Source organism: Balearica regulorum, chromosome 8, assembly GCF_011004875.1.
Source record: "Balearica regulorum gibbericeps isolate bBalReg1 chromosome 8, bBalReg1.pri, whole genome shotgun sequence".
NCBI lineage: Eukaryota > Metazoa > Chordata > Aves > Gruiformes > Gruidae > Balearica > Balearica regulorum.
The window spans coordinates 11,831,217-11,838,472 of NC_046191.1; the positions used below are offsets into that span (position 1 = coordinate 11,831,217).

General features: G+C 49.7%; 1 protein-coding gene across 1 annotated transcript in view; it reads right to left on the reverse strand.

Annotated features, from left to right (window-relative positions):
- Window positions 1-608, reverse strand: part of RNF220 (ring finger protein 220) — a 228,838-nt gene extending 228,230 nt beyond the window's left edge. The window contains exon 1 of the mRNA XM_075759605.1: window positions 331-608. The gene's annotated coding sequence lies outside the window, so the exon portion shown is untranslated. The remainder of the gene's footprint in view (window positions 1-330) is intronic.
- Window positions 609-7,256: the final 6,648 nt, after the last annotated feature.

Below are 7,256 nucleotides of genomic sequence, written 5' to 3' on the forward strand. Positions count from 1 at the left end.
CGGAAAGGCACCGGGGGGAGGATCCGGGCAGCTCGGGGCTCGCCGAAGGTGCGGGGGGGGGGGGGGGGAGGTGTCCCCCTTTTATCTGCCTTTCCCCTCGGCATTACCATGCCGATCCCCACCCACCCGGCCCTCCCCGCGGCCGGCGCGGCTCCCCGCCACCGCCGAGCAGCCCGGCTTCCCCGGAGCTGGGGAGGGAGAAGGGGGAAGGGGGAAAGGGCGCGGGGGGTTGGGGTGGAGGGGGGGGGTTGGGGGCGGGGGGGGGGGGGGGAAGAAACTTGCCCTGCAAAGTTTGCGTGTGGCCGGGCGGCCCCGGTGGCCGGTACTCACGGTGCGGCTGCCGGCGGACGCTGCGCGGAGCTGGCGGCGTGCGGGGAGCGGGGGAGTCCCGGGCGTGCTGGCCCCGCTGCGCGGCCGCGGCTCGCATGTAGCAGAGCGGGAGGCGCCGGGGGTGCGAGGGAAGGAGCAGTGCTGCCTCTCAGTGCCGGCTCTCATCAGTGAATGAGCCTCCACTCTCCGAGGGACTCCTGGCTGCACACACACACGCACACACACACGCGCGCACACACACACACACGCACACACTCGCACACGGAGCCAGGCTGAGCACTGCATACATTAGGGCACTCGGGCAGTATGGGAAATGCAGTCCAGGACCGGGCGCCCACCCGCCGGCCGGCCGCCAGGCACAGCCCCCGCAGTTACCTAAATGGGGCGTCCGGGGGCTGCTCCCCTCCCAGGGGCGCCGCTTCTCCCCCAGCCCCTCTGCACCGGCGTCGCCCTCCCGCCCTTAGTTCCTGGCACCGGTCATATTTTCCACCGTGCAGCTCCCTCCCAAATTGCAGCGGGATGCTGCAGGGTTCCCCGGATGGCAGCATCCCCCCCAGGGCAGCCCCGTACCCCTCGAGCCCTGGGGCAGACAGCACCCCTCGGGATGCTCACAGGCACGCAGCCTTCCCCCACACACCCCGCTGCATCTCTTGGCACTCAGGGGTGCCCAAAGACAGGCAGATCTAACAACACCCCCAAATTCGCCTTGGACAGTCGCAGCAGAGCCAGAGAGCAAATTAGGGACTTCACACTCCCAGTGTTTCTCCAACTGCAGCACGCACGCACATTGCTATTTTAATGTTTCCTGGATGCACGTCGCAGCTCTGCACGAACCCTCCTGCACACACGCTCCACCTTGGCCGCAGGCGACTCCCCTGCCAGCCCTAGGATTGTCCCGAGCAAAAACTGTCGGTCGTAGGAAATGGAAGAGCCAGTTTTAGATGGGGGCTTAGATGAAACACTTGTCTCATTGTTTCTTGTGAAGTACACCAGGGATCGATCCAAGAGACTTATTTATTCCACCCAGGAGGGAACTGTTTTGGGTTTTTTCTTCAACTGCTAAATAATTTCAGGTTGTTCTTAAAAACAGAGTATGGGCAGCATTTTTTGGCTCTTATCTAACTCTGCCCTGGCATTCTCAAAATATGACTGTGCTATACGACATACATGGAAAAAAGGAAGTCCTCTCCATCAGCATCATCAACCACTTGGGCTGTATCCCATGTGTGCGAGAGAGAGTAAGAGGGATTATGTGCTTATGTCATCCAACAACTTTTGTGTAAGCAGTGACTCATCACTAAAGCACATGGGCTGGTTTTGCCTGTTACTTCATGGTATCACTGAATGTGCCAACCCCTATAAAAGTGCCCACAGGCCCAGTAACAAACGTGGCCCCAGGCCTTAACTGGCTGCATCGTTCAGACTGTAACAGTTTGCTTTTCCGCCGGGCTGAAGCTCACCCATCCTTTCTGCAACACTGCAGAGGCAGGTCCTATGCAGTCAGAGTGTTTGCATGCCTCGTGAATGGTAAAATCTTTGGAAATGGTAGTAAATGTAGCCCCAAAAAAAAAAAAAAAAAAAAGGTTTCTTTTCACACTTAAATTTCAAAATAAAACGATGTGGCATTTCAAGCTCCCCATCTCAGGAAAGCACCTGGGTGAAGGAGCTTCTGGTACTTTCTTTACATACCCATCTGTAGCTCTGTTCCCTGCTCTGACCTGCAGCCCAGCCATACGGAGGCTGATGATACTCAACAAAAAGGCATCTGCATCCCCTTCAAGGCACCTGCTCCGCTGCTGCCTTCCTGCACACCGTGTGCAGGAGCGAGGAGGCTGGCAGGGCAGGCAGCAAGTGCTGCCTTCTTCCATGGAAAGATGGTAAACGTGGGCTCAGACTCCTGAGCTCCTTTTCTGCTTCGTGTGAAAACTGGCATTTAGATATTCCAGGTAAAAAGCTCTTCCAGTTGTGAGCAAACATTACTGTGCATATATTCTGCTCATGAACAACATCTTGCAGTTACCCTGCTCAAACTTTTTAACCAAAGTTACAATTTTTTGGGGGGTTATGATTTGTGTGGGGACACTGAACTAACTGGCACCACGCACTCATCCTGCAGCATGCTCCACACCAGCAGGACCAACTAGTTGAGGACTTAGGTAAATATTCTGTAGGTTTGTATAGATGAGCTGGATTTTTAATAACATCAGAGTTTTGACACACTCCAGGAAGCCACATTAAAAACCAACCCTTATCTCCCAGGGATCTTGGGGAAAATATTCAGCCTGTGAACAGTCACAGCCCAGCTTGTGCTACAGCTTCACAGTTGCAATTACAGAATTCTGGTTTTAAAAGTGCTGTTATTATAAAGCTGTATTTTCAGTACTTACAACATTGTGAAAAATGATCCCTCAGATTTAAACTTCTTTCTTTTGTTCTTAGCCAAAAAGCAATTTTACTTTTTTTTTTTCTTTTACTTTTTCAATTCCTTAGTATGGAAAAAAAGATCTGAATCTTGCGCCGGTGTCCAATTTATGCTAGCTGAGCATCAAGCTCTGTGTTTTGAGGCTTGAAAAAAAATTATGCAGCTTTATTTAACTTTATGTTACTGCATCGTTACACAAGAACTTAATACAGTTTGGATTCAGGGAACAAGTCTGGCATTTAGCTAGCTTCTGTGAGCAATGTCTTCAGAGGAAAATGAGAAGATACACTCAAGTTATTTATATTTGTAATTACCATTAATCTGTATTACTAATGAGGGTTTTGATCCTGAAAATGGATCCATAAACATGGACTCCTGCACCACTACGGAGCTGTGATATGCACAGAGGCCCATAGGAAAAATTTCCACTGAAATATATTCTACGCTGATAATTTAGACCCTAAAATAACTTTGAATATCTGATTTAACTTTGTCTGTATTGCCCATCTCTAAGAGTAATAGGGGACATCTCCATACCTCCTTTTTTTTTTTTTAATTAATATTAAAACAAAATTTGAGATTGTTATGGGCTATCACAGTGCTGTACCTTCTCATTGCAAATGCTGTTCTAAATACTGAAGTCTAAATTAAATTAATATGTACAATCCTGAACCTACAGAGTTGAATAGACGCACTTAACTTTATGCATACAGATTTCAATAGGATTACCAATAATACATAAAGTCAAGGGTACGTGTAAATTCCACCAAGAGTAGTGCCTCTGACTGTAAGCCTGCTGGCAATACCAACATACAATTCTTAAAACAAGAGACCCCCTCACTCATCATTATGTCCCCTAGCTGCTATTTTATAGAATAAGATTGAGAAATATAATAAATTATAGCAGCAACTACAGAAGGCATGGGGCAAAACTGGCAGCACATTGGGATGCCATGATGGTGAGTTGCATTTCATGGGAACTGCCCCGCTGTGATGCTGTGGGTCCCCCGAAAAGTGACACCCTGAGAAAGTGCCAAAATTCTGCAGGTATGGGACCAGGTCCTGAAGTCCCTGGCACCGTCACGTCTGCTAGACCCAGGCCATCCCTTGCATCCTTTCATCTGCAGTATGGGCGGAGGAGGGGAAACGGACAAAACAATCAATTAATTAAATACAAATAAACTTTTTATCACAATTAGGCTTCAACACGGCTATCGCTTCCAGCGAGGTGTGGGTGGCTGGCTGGCGTGTGTAATCTCCATGCCCTCTGCTGGCTACAGCAGCGTGTCTCAGCAGCGTGCCACCACCACCCTGCCCTCACAGCTGGGAGAAGGACCACTCCTCCCCTCCTGGGAGAAGATGCTGGGAAGAGCTGCCAGTGGCGGTAGTCCCCACTGTCCAAATGTTTTTGTCTCCTGGTTTTGTCAGAGCCATGGCCCTAGTTTAAGCGTCGGTAAGCTGGTGGTTACACTCCAGGAGGACAGGAGCTTGAAGCCTCTGCAGTCAGCTATGTCTCACCCTCTGATGCAGTTAGCAAGGACATCCGGGGTGAAGGTTGACCTATGAGTTGGGGAGAATTATTCTGGTCTTAGCATCTGATCTGGGCTTTACTCTAGTGATTGGGGTAAGGATTGTCCCATAGTTTAGGAGAGCTAATATGGGATCTCTTTGTCTTCTGAGCCATCTGTGGCTGCCCTCTGCCAGTCCCCTCTCTCTTGCAGAGGAAGAATCTGGCAGAGCCAGGGTTGAAATCATACTATCTGCCAGAAGTTTGAAATTTAGAGCTGGCGTACTCTCTGTGACTAGTCCTCCCAGGATGAGAAAACAGACCTTTAAATGACTCGTTGACTCATAGGACTGGTAGTGAGAAAATTTCCTTCAGCCTAGGAACATTTTCTATGGCTGACAGATAAGTGTGTCCCTTTTTCATCATCACCATCACCTAGACCTCTTCCAAAATCTGCTGAGCAACATGGAAGAGCAAGAAGAACCTCCTGGTTCTCCTTCTCAGGGCATGCTGCAAGATGCCACTTTACTTTTAAATCTTTCTCATCAACAAATGGTGGAGACCATGCCCAGGATTTTGCAAACGAGTGCTAGGTGTTCTTTACAAACCATTGTCCTGTGGTACTATTTCCTATATGACCTTCCCCTTGGAAAATTCCTCCTCCAAAAAGGAGGTTGCAGACTGGGTGGCAGATGCCTCATAAGTAACTATATCAACCGTTTCAGGAACACTGCTCACAAGTGAACACCAACCGTATTATAATTTCCAAAGCTGACACCTGACCCAGATGCTTAGGATAAGATGTCCAGAGCCCTAAATGAGGCATTTCTGGGACACACCGCTCCTGAGGAAAGTTCTCTCCCAAACCCTGGTAGCCGAAGTTGTGTGATTTAAGCACGTGCGGCATGCAACATCCTATCGATTATTTCTAATGTTTGCTGTTACAGCACTGGACACTTGTTTTCTGTACAAGCATCCACTGTTTTTTCAGGGCTTTTTGAATCCCTCTCTGAGCAATATCCTGTTGCTATGAGTTCCACAGGCTAATGGTGTGGAAAAATATTTCTCTGTGACAAGAGCTACACCTGTCCAACCCCCCTTCTGTGCACCATCCATCACGCTGACAGCATAGGTAACTTGCCCGGGATCATGTCAAAGCGTGAAATAGCTATAAAGGCAAAGCATATGTGTTTGTCATTTTTGTCATTAATGGGATCAAGTAAAACTAAGGCAAAGCTATTGAACTGTGCCTCGGAACCGGGGGGAAGCTGGAGCCACGTCCGAGAGCAGCTCAGAGCGGTGGCTTCTGGTTTGGCCCATGGAAAGCGAACAGGATGAGCAAGACTTTGTTTCTTCCTATTTATTTCTTTGTGTTTGCTGTGACTGCACCTCAGGGAACGTGTCCGGTTTGCTTTCGGGGCCCAAACAGGCTGCACAGTGTGGTGCAGGGACAGCACTACCTCCACAGCCTGGAGGGACATGGGGCTGCACCCACCTGAGACGTGGGGCTCAGCGGGGAACCCCGGTTCAGCGGGGGACTGGAAACAACCCCCACCTTCCCTTTTTAGCCAGGCAAGCAAACTTGAGCAGGACAGATCTAGTGAGCTTTTAAGGCAGCTCTCTGGTGTGATTAGTTAGAGCCTAACATGAGATAAAATCAATCGGAAACTTGTGTGAGTTAGGGCTGCTCTCATCACTCAGAGTTTGCAGCAGCCAAGTGCAGCATGATTGTTATTAATATCTGCTACAGATATATACGCTGAAATGGGGCTTTACAGTAAAAAGAAAGACAAGTTGCTGTTTCCCAAGAACACACAGGTTGCAGATCTAATTCAGAGCTGTGCTGAGCACCCTGCACATCTGTAGTAATAGGAACTGGCTGTTCTTCGAATATATACTCGTGCCTTACATGCAGGTGCATTTGCTCATGATACTACATAACACAGACGGACGCTGTTTAGGAGTTCAAAGTGCTGAGTATTATGATGTTTGTGGTCCTGCCCAGGAACTGTATTAGATATTAGGCAGCTCACACGCCATAGGTGAGTTAAGATAAGCCTATGCTTTGTGCTTCTTTCAAAGGAAATTGCTTTATGCCGATGCAGTGAGTCCTGCGTAAGGCTGGACCTCAGCATCAGCTGTAGTGCTCACTACTGTGACTGCTGTGCTAATTCCCATGCTGCGGTACGAATGGGATTGCACCATAAACCCACACACCTTAGCCGCGCTGATGGCCAGGCCTATGTAATAGCCCAATACGTTGGTGCTAATGATCCGGTGTTTATGGTGGCCCACAGCACCGTTGTCATGCCAACCAGATGGTATTCCTCCCTAGAAAAAAATAATAATAACCAAATAAATAAATACTTTCTTTCCCTAGACTGATCTGTCTGTTGGAGGTTAAATCTGAAGGGGGGAAATCCAGGATGAAATAAAATCCAGCTTCTGTTCAGATGAGAACAGAGTGAAACATCTTTCGCCCTCGCCATCCCCTCCGCCCTTTGCAGAAGACTCTGCAGAACCCCCTCTCCAGCAAAGCAAACCCCTCCTGCGGCAGGGCAGGGGAGCAGGAATTTCTGCCCAATCGGTCCCTCCCTGGGGATTAGGGTCAGGTTGGGGACTTCCACGCTGAATCCCCATATCCTGGTCCCACAGCAGAGCGGCTCCAGCAGAGTCATGGCGCAAGGAAAGCCTGTCCCTACTGCTGCCATGTTGCATATGAGCGCCCAGCAGCCTGCCTCGCCTGCTCCTGCTCAGCCCCAGCACATCTGCTGCCCCAGCAGAGATTTTGGACTCTGACGTACCCGTCGGGGTACTCGCAGGAGGGAGGGTGCTGCTATGGACCCAACTGAGCCTCGCTCCTCCTTGGGATCCTCCCGTCCCTTTCTGAGAGGGTGATGCGCTCCAGAGCTCCAGCTCTTCCTTAGCTCAGTCACCAAACCTGGCTTCAGAGACCATTTTCGCAATCTCTTCTCACAACTTTGGGTAATTTTTTGT